General features: G+C 40.8%; 1 protein-coding gene and 1 long non-coding RNA gene across 11 annotated transcripts in view; both read right to left on the bottom strand.

The window, feature by feature from the left end:
- Positions 1 to 423: 423 nt before the first annotated feature.
- LOC126988876 (uncharacterized) lies at positions 424 to 13,768 on the bottom strand. 2 transcript variants are annotated; one of them, XR_007742835.1, is made up of 3 exons: positions 13,719 to 13,768; positions 7,991 to 8,091; positions 424 to 1,475 (listed from the first exon to the last, which is right to left on the bottom strand). It is a non-coding gene; the product is annotated as an uncharacterized LOC126988876 (long non-coding RNA). The 2 variants fall into 2 exon arrangements; XR_007743083.1 differs by having other exon boundaries at positions 424 to 1,472.
- A 519-nt stretch (positions 13,769 to 14,287) lies between these two features.
- The window catches only part of LOC126995228 (protein amalgam-like), a 79,396-nt gene continuing 76,434 nt past the window's right edge, over positions 14,288 to 17,249 (bottom strand). For all 9 annotated transcript variants that reach the window (XM_050854641.1, XM_050854660.1, XM_050854714.1 and 6 more), the window contains one exon: positions 14,288 to 17,249. This exon is cut by the window's right edge and continues 653 nt beyond it. The gene's annotated coding sequence lies outside the window, so the exon portion shown is untranslated.

The following is a 17,249-nucleotide window of genomic DNA, read 5'->3' as shown; positions in this document are numbered from 1 at the left end:
TGTGGGGTGGGTGAGGCAATGCACCTCCTGGTGTATGCCCCTGTTGATTAACTGAAAAAAAAAAAGATAATAATGGTTGATATGCAAAAAAAAATACTGCTAATTTTGAGTGAGGGATATTTTTGTGGCTGGAATTGTGCCGACACGAAGCAATCTGACAAAGTCAGCCGCATCCAGGAGGACATGCGTTCGCATCCTGCCTGTCGCCAAAAGCTGGGATTTTTCAGTAAATGGCTTATTTGAGTCGTGTTATTTATAATTTTTTTATATGTTTACATAGGCTAGGTGTAGACTTGGGTATATTTTAGTTGGCCAAAAATGGCAACTACATGGTGTAGTAGTTATCATACACAGCTGTTCATTCTCCTTTTTAGGGGTAGTCAATAAATGGGTAGTTAGGAAAACCTGGGGGGGGGGGGCCAATAAAATTGAGATGAGCACAGAGGTCATGCACAGTTATAGCAATCATCATCACCCATTAAAAGTCCACTGTGGGACAGAGGAATTTCCTACTGTTATCGACCTTTATCTGACATTAGTGTACTCCATCTGCTCCAGCAAAAGCTTTGATTTCATCTCGACACCTGGTCCTCTGCCTGCGCTGACTTATACAATCTCTGGGTTGCCACTGTTACTTTTGTTGTCTATCTGTTATCAGTGCTATGTTTGATATGACTTGCCTACGTCCACTTATGAAAAATTGTGATGGAATGTTATCTTGACATTCCAGTTAAGGTGAGTGTTAAAATTCTTCAGTAATAGCAGTAAACTGGCAAAATTATCAATAAAATTGACAAATATCACTGATAAGTCTAAAATCTTAAAAAAAAAGAATATATAGAAAATATGCATTTTTAGGCCTAAAGTACATCTAATAAAAACTACTTGGTTCAAAATACCTGATAGACAAGAAGTCTGCACTAGTATCTATTAAAATTTACCAACACAAATAATAGCTCATTACAGAAAACATATGAAACGAACATAGATCTTTAACCAGGTAGCTGCGGGATCACATTTCTTAAAGGGCCCTCTAAGCGAGAAAAGTGAAAAGAAATTATTACTCGCACAAACCATTTCATAATGTATATCAACGCATTTGTGATCAGTTTATGCATCATCCATTTTGTGGGGTTTGTATCATTGCAAAAATTTGGCCTGTCGCTGCTACCAGGTTAAGTTCACTTACTTGATTATGTTCTTTAATTTCACTGTTGCTGATGAAGTGGGAACTAGTCTTAATTTCAACATTGCTACTGCTTTCAGTGTGGTGTGATGAGCTGTACTGTGGGCCCTACCAGCATAGCCATCCTTCAACAAACTGTGGTTTCAGTCAAAGCTTGTGACATTCCTTCAGGTGTTGCAGACCACCAACGAGCACCCTGGATGGTGAGACAGATGCCTTGTATACACAGTGGTGGAAGATAATCCAGCCATCCATCAGTCAAACTTCAGCGGTCATCTGTTCCATTCTGCTGGAGGAGGAGAGATTTCACCTGAAGAATCATTGATTCCCTAGACTTCGACTGAGAAAATGTGTTTAGTTTTGCTGGCTTACATAGCATGACAGAATTTGATTTGTGTATAAACACTAAAGAACTTAATTACCTTATGTTCAGTAAGCTGCAAACTTTAAGTACACCTAAGATACACCCATAAATGTCTTTTGGCACTAGATGCTCAAAGTTGCATAAAACCTGGCAACAAATGTTTTATTTATTTAATAGAATTTGCAATATTGAATTGCATATTTATTAAAACAAGTAATTATGTAACTTGAAACTGCCATTAAAGAAATATTTTGCTTATTTAGAGGTTTTACTGTACTAAACTTATGAACAGAGGAAAACTTTTAAGTTGAAAAAATATATTACCTTTGACTTCAAATATCTGAAGTGGAAAAAGTAATAGATGAACAGTCATCCCTTTTTAATCTTGAAATATTTGAATACAAAACTACTTTAGACTTGAAATACGGGGAATAAAAGAATTACCTCTGAAGGAGAAAACTATAAATAATTGTAACTTTTGAATCTTAATGTCAGCCATCTGGTTCACTTGTTGCCACAAATCTATCTCATCAAATCCTCTCTTTATATGGTATAAATTTCCAAGTAGTACTTGGATCATATTGGTCATTCTTCTATGTATTGCCTCGAGGGAATCTATACAACTTGTAAGAGTGGCACCAAAAATGAACACCAACTGGACCCAGATACACTTTGAGGATAATTTATTTGGTCCAGTTGCTAACACTTCTAGAAATAAAGCTCAAGACTATTTGCAGAGTGATTTTTAGTCACACACCAAAATCCTTTTTGCAGCTGATGTGACCAAGAACTTATCTAATGTATTCCTGACCGTCTTGGAGATCGGCCCAACATTCTAGACCTCTTCCTTACCTCAAACCCTTCTGCTTATTCTGTCAAACTGTTCTCTCCGTTGGGCTCCTCCGATCACAATCTTATTTCTGCATCCTGTCCTATCGCTCCTGTACATCCTCTGGACCCACCGAAGAGGCGATGCTTCTGGCATTTTGCTTCAGCTCGGTGGGACGACCTGAGGATGTACTTTTCCGATTTCCCGTGGAATGATTATTGCTTCCAGGATAGAGACCCCTCTGTTTGTGCTCAGCGCATCACAGAGGTGATTGTCTCTGGAATGGAGGCATACATTCCTCGTTCTTTCTTTACTCCTCACGCTAAAAAGCCTTGGTTTAATCACGCTTGTTCTCGTGCTGTCAATGATAGAGAGGTAGCTCACAAAAGATACCAGAGCCTTCAAACTAATGCTAATTATGAACTTTACATTTCTGCCCGAAATCGTGCCAAATCTATTCTCCGACTAACCAAAAATTCTTTCATTAATAGAAAATGTCAAAACCTTGCTTTCTCTAACTCTTCCCGTGACTTCTGGCATCTAGCCAAAAACATCTCCTCCAACTTCACTTTTTCATCTTTCCCTCCACTCCTCAGTCCTGACGGCAACACTGCCGTCTCATCTTTATCTAAGGTTGATCTATTCTCTCAAACTTTTCTAAAACTCCACTCTGGACGATTCTGGGCATATTCCTCCTACTCATCCCCCTCTGACTCCTTTATGCCTGTTATAAAGATTCTTCAAAATGATGTTTTCTATGCCCTCTGGCCTCAATCCTCAGAAGGCTTATGGACCTGATGGAGTGCCTCCTATTGTCCTTAAAACTGTGCCTCCGTGCTGTCACCCTGCCTGGTCAAACTCTTTCGCCTCTGCCTGTCAACATCTACCTTTCCTTCTTGCTGGAAGTATGCCTTCACACAGCCTGTACCTAAGAAGGGTGACCGCTCCAATCCCTCAAACTACCGTCCTATTGCTTTACTTTCTTGTCTATCTAAAGCTTTTGAATCAATCCTTAACCGTAAGATTCAAAAGCACCTTTCCACTTCTGACCTTCTATCTGATCGCCAGTATGGGTTCCATGGGCGTTCTACTGGTGATCTCCTAGCCTTCTTAACTGACTCTTGGTCATCCTCTCTTAGCCGTTTCGGTGAAACTTTTGCTATTGCGCTGGACATATCAAAAGCTTTTGATAGGGTCTGGCACAAATCTTTGCTTTCTAAACTACCCTCCTACGGTTTCTATCCTTCTCTCTGTACCTTTATCTCCAGTTTCCTTTCTGACCGTTCTATTTCTGCCGTGGTAGACGGTCACTGTTCTTCCCTAAATCTATTAACAGTGGTGTCCCACAGGGTTCTGTCCTATCTCCCACTCTTTTCTGTTGTTCATTGATGATCTTCTTTCCAAAACGAACTGTCCTATCCATTCCTACGCCGATGATTCCACTCTGCATTATTCAACTTCTTTTAATAGAAGACCCACCCTTCAGGAACTTAACGACTCAAGGCTGGAGGCTGCAGAACGCTTAGCCTCAGACCTTACTATTATTTCCGATTGGGGCAAGAAGAACCTGGTGTCCTTAACGCCTCAAAACACAGTTTCTCCACCTATCCACTCGACACAATCTTCCAAACAACTATCCCCTATTCTTTGACAACACCCAGCTATCACCTTCCTCAACACTAAACATCCTCGGTCTATCCTTAACTCAAAATCTCAACTGGAAACTTCATATCTCATCTCTTACTAAATCAGCTTCCTCGAGGCTGGGCGTTCTGTACCGTCTCCGCCAGTTCTTCTCCCTGCACAGTTGCTGTCCATATACAGGGCCTTGTCTGCCCTCGTATGGAGTATGAATCTCATGTGGGGGGGCTCCACTCACACAGCTCTTCTGGACAGAGTGGAGGCAAAGGCTCTTCGTCTCATCAGCTCTCCTCATACTGATAGTCTTCTACCTCTTAAATTCCGCCGCAATGTTGCCTCTCTTTCTATCTTCTATCGATATTTCCACGCTGACTGCTCTTCTGAACTTGCTAACTGCATGCCTCCCCCCCTCCCGCGGCCCCGCTGCACTCGACTTTCTACTCATGCTCATCCCTATACTGTCCAAACCCCTTATGCAAGAGTTAACCAGCATCTTCACTCTTTCATCCCTCACGCTGGTAAACTCTGGAACAATCTTCCTTCATCTGTATTTCCTCCTGCCTACGACTTGAACTCTTTCAAGAGGAGGGTATCAGGACACCTCTCCTCCCGAAACTGACTTATCTTTCGGCCACCTCTTTGGATTCTTTTTAGGAGCAGCGAGTAGCGGGCTTTTTTTTTTATTAATGTTTACTTTTTTGTGCCCTTGAGCTGTCTCCTTTGCTGTAAAAAAAAAAAAAAAAAAGTTACTTTGGAGGTTATTTTTTCCTACACCTAGGCTGCTGTATTTGTCAGTGATGAACTACATCTGCTTGATTTATTTACAGTATGGTTACATTTCTTGTTTAGTAATCATTAGACAAGATTTACCTTTAATGAACCCATGCTGGAAGCCATTGATCAAGTTATATTTCTAGATGGTCACAGATAATTCTAACAATAAATGACAATTTTCCTATAATTTGACATTTTATATTAATCCCCCCCCCCTCTTAGATACCAGCACAGCCATGGAGGTAAAATTGGTGGAGTAGCCATCAGCCCAATTAAGTAAATCCGCCTGAGCTGTCATTTTTATGGCCAGGTGTCAGGTGTTGTCAGGTCAGGCTCCCTCTTACTGGGCTCGGCCAGGCTCGCCCACCTGGTTTTCCGCAAGGCCTACGAGAGGCCTACGAGGTCTTGATTTCCGCCGCTGTATGGATTGATCGTAGTAGACATTTTTAATTCAGATAAAGCTGCAGCCAAGTCCTATTTATAAGTGAGGTCTTGGAAGTGAGGTTTTCAAGTTATGTCTATCCTTTAAGTTTTACAAAAATATCTTGGTAATATAAAAGGTATTTTTGAAATATATACCACATCAATAAATGAACGGTGATAAAAAACACCACCATCATAATGGATGAGACGGGGTCTGGAGGTAGTGGGCGTGAGTTCTCAACCGGGCCGGGCATATCCCCCATCTTTTGGCCGTAAATTTGACAGTTCGTCAGCTTCGCCTCAATGAATGGGATTAGCGGGCCGTGTCGACTCCACCAATTCTACCTCCATGAGCACAGGCACAGCATTTGGCTTTTTCCATTCTATTCTGGTGTTGAGATTTTTAAATGCTGGCCAACGGTTTGGAAATTTTATCCCTAGCTTTCTTTAATACATGCGAGAAAATATCTATCTGAACCAAGTAACTTAGTTTTCTTAATCTTATCTTTTTAATGACTACTACATTTATACTCAAATACCGTAACCTATTCTTTCCAACATTTACTTCCATCTTCCTCCTCTTACACACCCTGTCAAGTTCATCCACAATCTTCTGCAGTGACTTTTTGCCTAAAAGTGACTAAAACTCCAAGCTGCAAATAGGCCTGTCACCCTGGATTGCTCATACCACTTATTTTCATCCTTGTGCTCAACTCCTTTACTTTGGGTTTCACTTCCCTTATACAACCATACATTTAAACAAACAGCCCTAGCTAAACATCCCGGTCTCACACCCATGCCAACCGCAAAACTCCCTTCCCATCCAAGCTTACAGAGGCACCGGCATCCTTGTGGAAAGATTCGATCCCCTTAGGAAATGCTCTCACACACTATATACATCCAAGACATTCTAAAAACTCTTCCCGTCAGCCTTGTCACAGGCCTTCTCCACAAACAGCTTCCTATCCTTCTCTTGGTACTTTTCAACCATCATTTTCAGTGCAGTTCAACTTCTATCCACACGTTCCCTCCCGTTTCTCAGGTTCATTGCCATTTTTTTTAAGGATATTTTCATCCTCTACTTTAAAACCTTCCTATTATTTGAAACCTTTCCATATATCTTACCTATCGCACTGAGTACATTTCTTCCCTTATAACTTCCTTTCCGTTTTCACAGTGGCACAATGGTGGCATTTCTCAATTTACGGCTTAGCACCTCACCCGGCTCCCATGCTATATTACATATTCACAACCCATTCCACAACACACCTGCTCCGTAGTTCAGCATTTATGCTGTTATGTGCCATCAATGTAAGGAATAGGGAACGTGGAGGAAAGAAGATGGAAATATGGAAACATTGAAATGCAGGCAACAGAAAGCCTACTGGGTCATTACGAGATTGCCCGCTTTGGTGATTTAATGTGCTCGATAGCCACTTGGGGCCTGGGGAGCAGATGAAAGCACCTCGACATTGAGGAGCAGATGAAAAGCACCTCGATATTCCGTTCACTCCTGACGCAGCGAAGTGACGGTCGATTCTATATTTGAAGGAGTTGATGGTATTCGCATTTACTAATTCTGAAGGAAGATTGTTCCAGTGACGGATGATTCGGTTTGAAAATATGACGGATGATTCGATTTGAAAATGACGGATGATTCGGTTTGAAAGGTATGGGAAAGGGTTGGAGGTATGATTAACGGTAAGAAGATGAGGCAAAGAAGAATAAGAAAGTAAGGAATAGAAGGTAAGGTAAGGCATTGCAGTGTATGGCTTTGCATGATGAGGCTGCTGGCTTTGAGAGAACAATATGGTATTTGAGGCAAGGCAGGCTGAGAGCAGGAGGATGTGGAGAGGAGGGGCAAGTAAAGAGGAAGGGAAGTAAAGTAATTGGCACGTTCTGTCTGAGTCTCAATCTGTCAAACTTGCTTTAAAATCATTTAAGTTTATTGAGTGGACAACCTTTTTATCCAGGCTGTTCCATTGATTCGTGCATCTGAATAATTGAATTTCTTTTCACATCCTGTAGCTGCTTAGGCTACCTATCCCATACAAGCAGATCCTCTATGTACTGTACACACCCTTCGCCACCCTGGACACTGCAATTGTCACCTCTTCTTTGAGGACGGCAGCCCTAACTTTTCCAGTCTTATCTGCTGGTACGTTGTCTGTTATATGCTTAAACCAGCTCTTTACTGCTCTTTATATTCTTTAGGTCTTATCTATGTTTTTTTTTTAGTACGAGAATCATACTACTACTGCATAATCCACCCTGGGTCTAAGTAATGCTTGTCATCATCTCCAATAATCTAGTTAAAATGTGTTTTTCATTAAACAAGTTATTCTGGACCAATAATCAACTAACAGAACCCCACCTAAATCTAACGGATAATAACTTATCGTCGCTGTATTAGTCACTGAAATGGTGTGGGTGCGGGGGGCTGCGTGCGCGAGTTCTGTTCAGAACACGATATGACAAACATTAAAAAAAAAAGATGTACTTTTCATTGCTATTTCCACATTCATTTTGACCTAAATAAACTTTAAAGGTGAAAGAAAATTGAACCCAGATCCAGTCATAAAATACATTGCCCCATTTTCTTGCAACAAACACTAATAAAGAACTTACTACTGCCACCCCACCATTGCCACAACTACTACTAGACGCCCTGCTATCCCTTATAAATTAGTAGTAGTAAGGGAAATAACTAAATAACTAAAATGTATATAGACTTTCAGTATATAAACATCGCCATGACAGCTGGTCTCCTTACCTCACCCGTGGTCTCCTTCCCCTCTCCCCGCGCCTCCTCCATGGCACTGACGCTTTCTCCAGACATCCGAACAGGCGTGGAGGCCGTGACACAACTTGGCGCTGAGTGTTGGGCATAAAATACACAAAATTACAGAGGTGCATGGGTTAAAATAGTTCGTTATTTTATCATTACTACTTGTTTGATCCGCTTCCCCGGTGCATTTTATTGATTAATTTAATCTCTAAAAATCTCATCTCTGATAGTTTGGAGATGCCTTTTGGTGTAGATGGGTGACAATTGGAAAAAAAAAATAGCAGGTTCGATTATGAAATACGTGGTGTGTATAGTATGTGTTAAGACCTAGGTACAAAAATTGCGTCAGACTTTAAATTCTCGGAGTTATGCATTGATGCAGCGAATAAAGCGAACAAAATGTTGGATTCCATTGATATAAACTTTTCATTCAGTAATAAGGATTCAACTGTAGCCTACAAGAGTTTAGTTAAACCCTATATAGAATATTCAGCGCAGTTCTGGTCTCCCCACCATGCGAGTGACATTGCAAAATTAGGAGTTCAGCGCGGGGCAAATAAGATGATCTTACGCAACAAACCTTACGAAGGAAGGCTCTCATCTCTAAATATGTCTTCTCTTGAAATGTTTCAAAATACTCTATTGTTTCACAAATGTTGACAAATTAAAATTATTTATGATCGATGACACGACTCAAAACAAGAAATAATGGAACAAAACAAAATCAAACTAATAAAAATCAGACCAAATTAAGTTTTCATCACCGGCTTTGTAGCACGAGAAGGGAATAACACCCCGCCTTCAATGATTCAGTCGGTACGATTGACCCATTTAAAACAAACTCGACCGCCATTTCCTTAACCTTAAGGGGATTGCATAGCATTCAGATACCAAAAATGATTCACGAAGTCGATTCTAGATTCTGGCATGTATAGGTAGCTGCAGGCATCAGCAATGCCAGGCGTATGCTTATTTCTTATATGGCGCGTATTTAAATGTCCCGACAGGGATTTAAATGGATCAGCTGAATGGGAGCGTTGCCATATCATGTAGTGAAGATTTTGGTTTATTTTTTTTCATAATTTTTCTTACTCTATCCAAAACCAAACTCGTTCTGGTTGATGTGCGATATGTTGGGCTAGTGAAGTGAAGCTCTTCCCTTTTCGTCGAAGCGTCGCTTAGAGTGTGTGTTTCCGTTGAAAGGTATGCGCAGTCCTTAATTGTTTTCCCCCTTCGAAGCTATCTTTCCGTGTAGTGTTGGTACTACAGCAAATCAAACAAACGTTGAAAACCGAAACCTTAATGCAATTTAGGTACATTTCTATAATGGATTATATAGTGTGGCTAATATTTATGCAAACAGTGCTTGATACAATGACATACATTATATATAGCAGAAATTTTACATTGATGCATTTAATTGGTTGGTACCCGTGGGTATGTTTGCTTCGCTTTCATCTCATACCGTTGGCTGTGGGCGGAGCTTAGGAGACGTCGTTAGAATAAACTGCTTTTATTTTCTTTATTCTCCTCCTGTTCCATGAGACATCTCTTTCTCCCTTCGTTATTTCTCCCTTGTAAATATATTTTTAACTAGCCTTAAGAGCTCCTATCAGTGGGTGGAAAATGGTATCATCTATATTGCTGAGCTTTGCTAAGCTCCACCCACAGGTGACGTCACGAGTTTGGAGATTGGCTGTGCGAAGCCAAGCACAAAGTATCACATACCACCACATATTCATACAGACTTGGGAAACAAGCGCCCGGAGGCCAAAGCCTGTTAGTCCGTCACTTTAAAATTCATCCCAGCAATTTTAATTCATGCTTATGGTTCGAAGTGCCCGCCCTACAAACGCTCAAAAAAGAGAACAGTTGAGACTGAAGGACGGGGCAGAGGTGCTTTCCAGTGTTGACTTAAATTATCATAGGAACCGTGAAGTCTTGAATAAACAGAAAAAAAATATTGTTTCTCGCATTGTATGACTTTTTATATAAGGCCTAGAAAATTTAAATTGTTCTTATATCCAATTAATAATACAGGAACATGAATTTTTTTTTGTAATAAAGCATTGAATGTGCGAAGATATTAGCGAAGAGCGGGCCTTCACCGCCTCTTCGTCAAGAGAGGAAATTAGTTCATTTTTTTCCCGCTCGCCGCTTCGCGCGCTGCATCAAAGACACTCCTCGTCACTGAGAATACCGTTTGGTCCACGAAACCTTGTTTCCTCGCGTGAAGGGGGAAAAGATAGTTTGAGAATTCCAGCGTCAGTGTGGCAGAAATGATCACAGCCAAGAACAGCATCAAGGGACGTACACAGAACATCAGTGAATCGTTCCATTTTAAACTCAGGAAGATGAGCATGAAAGTCAAGTTTCAAGGCAGCAAGAAGGTGCAGTATGCATTCAGGATGGCAGCGCTGGAGCACAACTGTGGGTACAAAGCTGGTTCTCTTCTCGATGAGATCCGGGGAGGAGAGTTTGCTGCAAGAGGACTGGACTTACAAGAAGAACTCCTAGCAACCTCTGCCAAGAGACCACTACGAAGGATAAAGAGAGGAAAAGTTAACTTAAAGACAAGGAGAATGACTGTTCCTGGTGGATACTAGCAGGGTACCATACAGTACGGTAGCAACTGGAGAGTAGGCCTACTGGGGAAATTCCGGTAAAAAAAAAAAAAAAAAAAAAACGCACGTATCAAATCACTCCTTGGGCCGTGTGGAAGAGTTTGATACTCCTAAAACAAAGTATGGAGCTCTATTTTAATTTGTATATAGTTTATTATATAATATGACATTACCCTTTATTTCAACAGGCGCCACAGAAAAACGTTCTGGATACTTGAATTAAAAATGCTGTGTCTTTTTTAATTGACAAATTTTTGATCTGTATTATTTTGGAAACTACATTAAAAGAGCTATAAAACTTATTAAGTATGATTTTCTGTGAAGTTGATTGTTATAGGAGTAAATCTTGACCAAAGTTTGAGGGCCGTTTTCTCGAATATACTTTTTTGACTGGTTTTGATGCTTCTTTGAGTAATAAGTAAGTTTTTTTTATGTTTAACCAATTTTAAATTTGTTAAGTTTATTTTGCAGAGTATGATATGCAGAAGATTTAGGCCTGGCAAGTTAATCATATTTAAAAAAAAGTATACCTGAATTTTTTTTTATTGCTTATATCTTAAAAAAGTTATCAATATTACAAACCTTACCCAGACCGTTTGATAGATATAGAAGTCTTATTTAAAATGAGCTTTTGAAATATACAATATGAGTATTAGGTAAAGCTTTATCATTTTTTAAAATTAATAATCAATAAAAAAAAAAAATAGAATGGCTTGATATTTTGTCTGAAGCCTTTTTATGAGTCTCAACTTTGTATTAAAGGGTCATGAAAATTGAACCATTCCTTTTATGTGCTGACCCGACATTCACTGTAGCAGAAACTGTCATTTGTCTTGTAGTTTCACTTAGTTCTAAGTACAGACCACCTAGTCTGGACCATGTCTCTGTGGTTTGAATGTTTATGTAAACTCTCTCTCTCTCTCTCTCTCTCTCTCTCTCTCTCTCTCTCTCTCTCTGACCTATAGACAAGCAAAGTCTCCAAGAAAACTTGTATACAGTTTCAGCTTGGTCGGGAGATGCTCTTTAATACAGGTAAGTGTCAGGTTTTTCAAGTTGGAACAAAAAATAGGATGTTCGATTACGAAATGTGTGGCGTGAAACCCAAGAGCGTAGTGTGTTGCTCGAGATGGTCATTTCACCGCACGGTTTGTTGCGCAAGGAAGAGTTCTTTGTTGGCCTAATACGTTGAATCTGCTAGTTTTGCAATGTCCTTAGCATGGCGAGGAGACCAAAATTCTACTACCTATTCTAAGTGGGGTCTCTAATCTATTTTACAGTGTTTGTATGAAATCTTTATTCATGAATGAAAAGTTTCTATTAATGAAGCCCAACATTGTTCGCTTTATTTGCTGCGTTAGTTCATGCTGTGCGAATCTGAGGTTTGACGCGTTTTTGATGCCCATATCCTTTTTTGATTTCTCTAGAAACTGACTGAATGTTTGAAAAAAAAAACTTTACATATGCGGACAAACAAAATTGTTCGATCGATGACTGTCACTACTACTATCAACACGAGAATCGCCAACCTCTTACGAGCGAAAAAAATAGGTACTAACGCGTAAAGAAGAAAGCACATCAATGAGCACAACACACCAGCAATAAGTTCGGTCTTCGCAATGCGCCGTAACGAGGCTAAAACAAGCACTTAATCCCTCGCAGGGTTATGAGGTAGTTCGACCATTCACCACTTTCCCCAAGTACCTACCATTCACCTACCCATAGTATAATAGTTCATAGTAGAACCCATATCATAATAATTGGTAAAGATTCGTATTAGGTCCGTGTCAGTATCTCATAATCTACTTTATGAAACATCAGTATCTCTTCATATATCGGTTAAGATTCGTTTTAGGTCCGTGCCAGTATCTCATTACCTACCTTATGAAACCTCAGTATCTCTTCATATATCTTTTCTACAAACCTTCAACAGTCATGGAAACGCTTTGGAAATCCAATTCAATAACTTTTTTTTTTACTCCTGAAAATAGGGGATAATGTTTACGAAAGCGCGTCGCCTCCTCTGCTGGCCGCGGCGACGCTGCAGCGGGTGTTGCGAGAAATACCTCCTTGCTGAAATAAGTCACATATACATGAGGGGGGGGGTCCAGGGGGGGGGCTGGTTAGAAGGGGGGGTCTAGGGGGGCGCAGCCCCCCCCGTTAGTAGGTCGTAAAGTTCGGTTGGAGTAGTTTAAATATTTTGCGGCTGAGGCGGCTGCAGCGTCGCCGCGGCCACCAGAGGAGGCGACGCGCGTTCGTAAACATTATCCCCTATTTTCAAGAGTAAAAAAAAAGTGTCCCTGAATATGATTTTCAAAGCGTTTCCATGACTGTTGAAGGTTTGTAGAGAAGATATATGAAGAGATACTGATGTTTCATAAGGTAGATTATGAGATACTGGCACGGACCTAATACGAATCTTTACCCATATATCTTTTCTACAAATCTTCAACAGTCATGGAAACGCTTTGAAAATCCAATTCAAGGATTTTTTTTTACTCTTGAAAATAGGGGATAATGTTTACGAAAGCGCGTCGCCTCCTCTACCGACGCTGCAGCCGCCGCAGCCGCAAAATAGCTCGCAGAGGGCTTAGGGTCGGGGAGCATATTTAAACTACTCCAACCGAACTTTACGACCTACTAACGGGGGTGCTGCGCCCCCCTCGACCCCCCCTCATGTATATGTGACTTATTTCAGCAAGGAGGTATTTCTCGCAACACCCGCTGCAGCGTCGCCGCGGCCAGCAGAGGAGGCGACGCGCTTTCGTAAACATTATCCCCTATTTTCAAGAGTAAATAAAAAGTCCTTGAATTGGATTTTCAAAGCGTTTCCATGACTGTTGAAGGTTTGTAGAAAAGATATATGAAGAGATACTGAGGTTTCATAAGGTAGGTAATGAGATACTGGCACGGACCTAAAACGAATCTTAACCTAATAATTATTACATTTATCTGCCAATCCGAGAAAAAGCCTGAATAGCTGTGTGGGTTGCTTGCTGACTGACCCGGCGTTCTAACAAGTATATCAGAGGCGGTTTGTTGTTATTGATCGTGCACCTTTATTTTAGGCATTTTGATAAGAATTTACTTACCTTATGAAGTGTTGAGCGGCGGGTAATACACGATCCCTCGTTGACCCTCACACCAAGAATGGTGGCGCGGGTGTGTGTGCGCGTGTGTATGCGCGCGCAGGGTAACTACCTTGTCAGAGAGAGAGAGAGAGAGAGAGAGAGAGAGAGAGAGAGAGAGAGAGAGAGAGAGAGAGAGAGAGAGAGAGAGAGAGAGATCCTACGTGGAAATCAGAAAAAAAGTAATGCTCGAGTGATACGTGTCCTTAATTTGATCGTTTTAAAAGTGAAGTTAAAAAAAAAATCAATGAGGGAGAGAGAGCAGCTGTACATATAGTCAAGTATGAAGGAAGTATGGATTAATCCGTTGATTTTATATTAATATTGAGGTGCATTATCAATAATCTAAACTTCCAGCCGTATCAGTAAGTGAAGTAGCAGGATTAAAATTATGACACTCTAAATGTTATCAGGTAATGGTGTTGGCAGTGTGTGTGTGTGTGTGTGTGTGTGTGTATGTGTGTGTGTGGGCGTGTGTGTGTGTGTGTGTGTGTGTGGGGGGGGGGGGGGAGGGATTAAAATTAAAGCATGAACTGTAAAAAAAGGACACATTTATTTACAGCACATTCAGTAAACCGTACATTGTATATATAAAAACTAAACTCCACGTGGTGTGTCAAGGAAGTAGCTTAAAAAACGACAGGCATGAATTGGCTCACTTCACTAGAATGTCGCAACAGGGAAATAGATGAACCGGCTCGTCGCTCGTCGGCAGCAAGTCGTTGGCTGTCTGCGTTGCCGATCACTCATCAGAACAGGTCATACAAGAGATGCTCAAACCTTGCTTTTACATATAAGAGTACGTTCGAAAACACAAACACGTACCCGCACACGATGGAAACATTATGCAAGAGAGATGCTTGATTAATCTTTGTTTGTATTAATAAAAAATGATACGTTCTCTACTACGTGCTCGAATAAGATCAAACCGTGATGCAGGAGATGCTTACCACACTTCTCTTACGGTGTGTTCGCCAAGACGTACTCACACAATATCAAACGGTACGCAGACGAAATACTTAAACCTTGCTTGTGTTAGCGTACGTTCCCTATTCCATCCGCCCAATTCCAATTAGATCATTCAACAACGCAACAAGCAATATCGGATACTTTCAGTTTTGGCGCATAAAAGAATATTATGCACTATATTATTATGCTTCTCAAGACATCGACATTCACACAAAATAGCAGTTATACTTTCGTTACTCTCTGTCTTATTGCCATATAAATATAATGACCTTGAAATTAAATGATATATGTGTTGAGGTGTGCGTACGAAAACTTGCATACACGCAGTGATATGCTTCTGCTATTCCAACCCACACATTCTTAGCATCTGTCTTTCCACAATTTTTTTCTTAATTATTGCAACAATATTTAGTTATATACTTCATCTCAATGTTCTTCAGAGTTTTCTTCCTGATACGAAAACTCTTTGAAACGATGCGCACCCACTGGCACAAACAACCTCCTTCCAGTTACCTTCAGCCGTCTTACCCCCGACGCCCCGCCCCTCCCCTCACCCTGCACCCACTAGATGTCATCTTTAACCCTACTGTCAACTTCTGCCTCTTACGAAATTACCTTGTTATATAATTCTATGTCTTAGGTATCTTTTTTCTATCAAATATACACAAAGAACATCCAATCAGCGACACCTCCAGGAAGGGGCGGGGCTTGAGGGACTATTTCGTTGGTTGACGGCGACTATTCTCTGTTCAAGTTAACCTGGCAAATTAACCCAATCCACGGCAGCCCACCAATACCCAATACATGCATAATACATAATACATCAATACGATTTAACATTTCTCAGGATCCACCAATCATATGCAGTCTGAGTTGGAAGGGGGGCGTGGTGTGCTTGGGGGCTCGCCAAGGATATACACTCAATGAGGGATAGGGGAGGGACTGCTTTGCCTAATTAATGTGAACAGAGTATAGTTCAAATACGAAACAATAACGCCATTTCGGCCGAGAGCCCTGAGAGCGGGTGTGAGGGGACAGGCGGGCCTTCCAGGCAGTGAAGGACTCGATAAATATGCGAACAGATTTCTCTTCCGTCACTCCTTCCCGAGGCCTATACAGACAGTCTTCCAGTGGGCTTTGTCTTTAGCTCATATGACTTAATTTGAAAAGCACTAATAAAAGAATGCTACAGAAAAAAAACTATACTCTGTTCCAGCAACTCTGACAAAAAACGGTGCTCCAAATTTGGTAACAGTTTCGGCCGCATCGCTGTTACAGCACATTATTAAATTTTCACCTAGAAAATAAAATAAAAACTAAAATCAACCTGCCTTTTTCTTGCCAACGTCATAACTAATTGATAATTACTGTAATGTTAAGATGAAACGGAGCGGGTCACTTCATGCTAATGCGAGAAGCAGGTCAACTAAAGAGTTAAAAGAACGAAGATATAGCCATTAAGTGAATATCAAGTCTGACACTCTATGGAACGGACTATAGGCACAAATAATGATATAAACGATTCGTTATTATTGTTCACGCAAGGTCTTATGTCATATGAGCCTAAGATACAAGCTGGCTAAGACTTGATCACACACTCCTCCTAAGTTGGCTCTGACTTGTTCACACAGGCTTTTCTCCTCCCAAACCTTTGAACATTGAAGTCGATACATGCAACATACAAAGTATCACAAGTCTCGGCACATCAAGTAGTATACCAGGTCGTCAACGATTGGAAAGTTGAAACAAAGAAAATAAATGGAACATAATTATTTCTCCAGTCACTTCTCCCGAGCCTTTGAACCTTAGAAATCGGTACATAGAGCGTAAACAAAATGGCACAGGCTTCCTCGGCACACAGGACTGTCATTCCAGGTCGTCAGTGATTGGGAGGTTGCAACACTGTCATAAAATAGCGAATCGTTGCACACACTTTTTTGGGGGAATGGCCGGTCATGCGATGTGAAAATGCAGCAGTAATGAAAAACTAATAAAATATATATTGGAATAAATTTGGGTCAGCAAGGTGGGGATAATTCACAATATGGCCAGCGCTGGAAACGTATTAATAATTTTGTAGTGGGGTGCGAGTATGTACATTTTTGTCATTTTGCCGAACACAAACTGGAATTGGTGATGGAATACCTAAACATGTATTTGATGCACACTCACAATAAAAAAAAAAGATACTTGTCGAAAACCACTTCCACCACATCACTATACAAGATGCGATTAATTACACACACACACACACACACACACACACACACACACACACAAAGCTTGACTCGTCTCGTAAATATATAAACAGGTGAGAACATAGGTAAGAACACACACACACACACACACACACACACACACACACACACACACACACACACACATACACATTTATTTGTATACAAGCTAAGCATCGGCGTAGTTTACAGTCTGATACAAAAAGGCAGAACAATTGTCATCACATTGAAGAAGGAGGCGACGGAGAGCTTTTGGCACCCCTCGACACACACACACACACACACACAC

The sequence above is a fragment of the Eriocheir sinensis genome, chromosome 1 (genome assembly GCF_024679095.1).
Source record: "Eriocheir sinensis breed Jianghai 21 chromosome 1, ASM2467909v1, whole genome shotgun sequence".
NCBI lineage: Eukaryota > Metazoa > Arthropoda > Malacostraca > Decapoda > Varunidae > Eriocheir > Eriocheir sinensis.
This window is presented reverse-complemented; position numbering and strand designations above follow the sequence as displayed.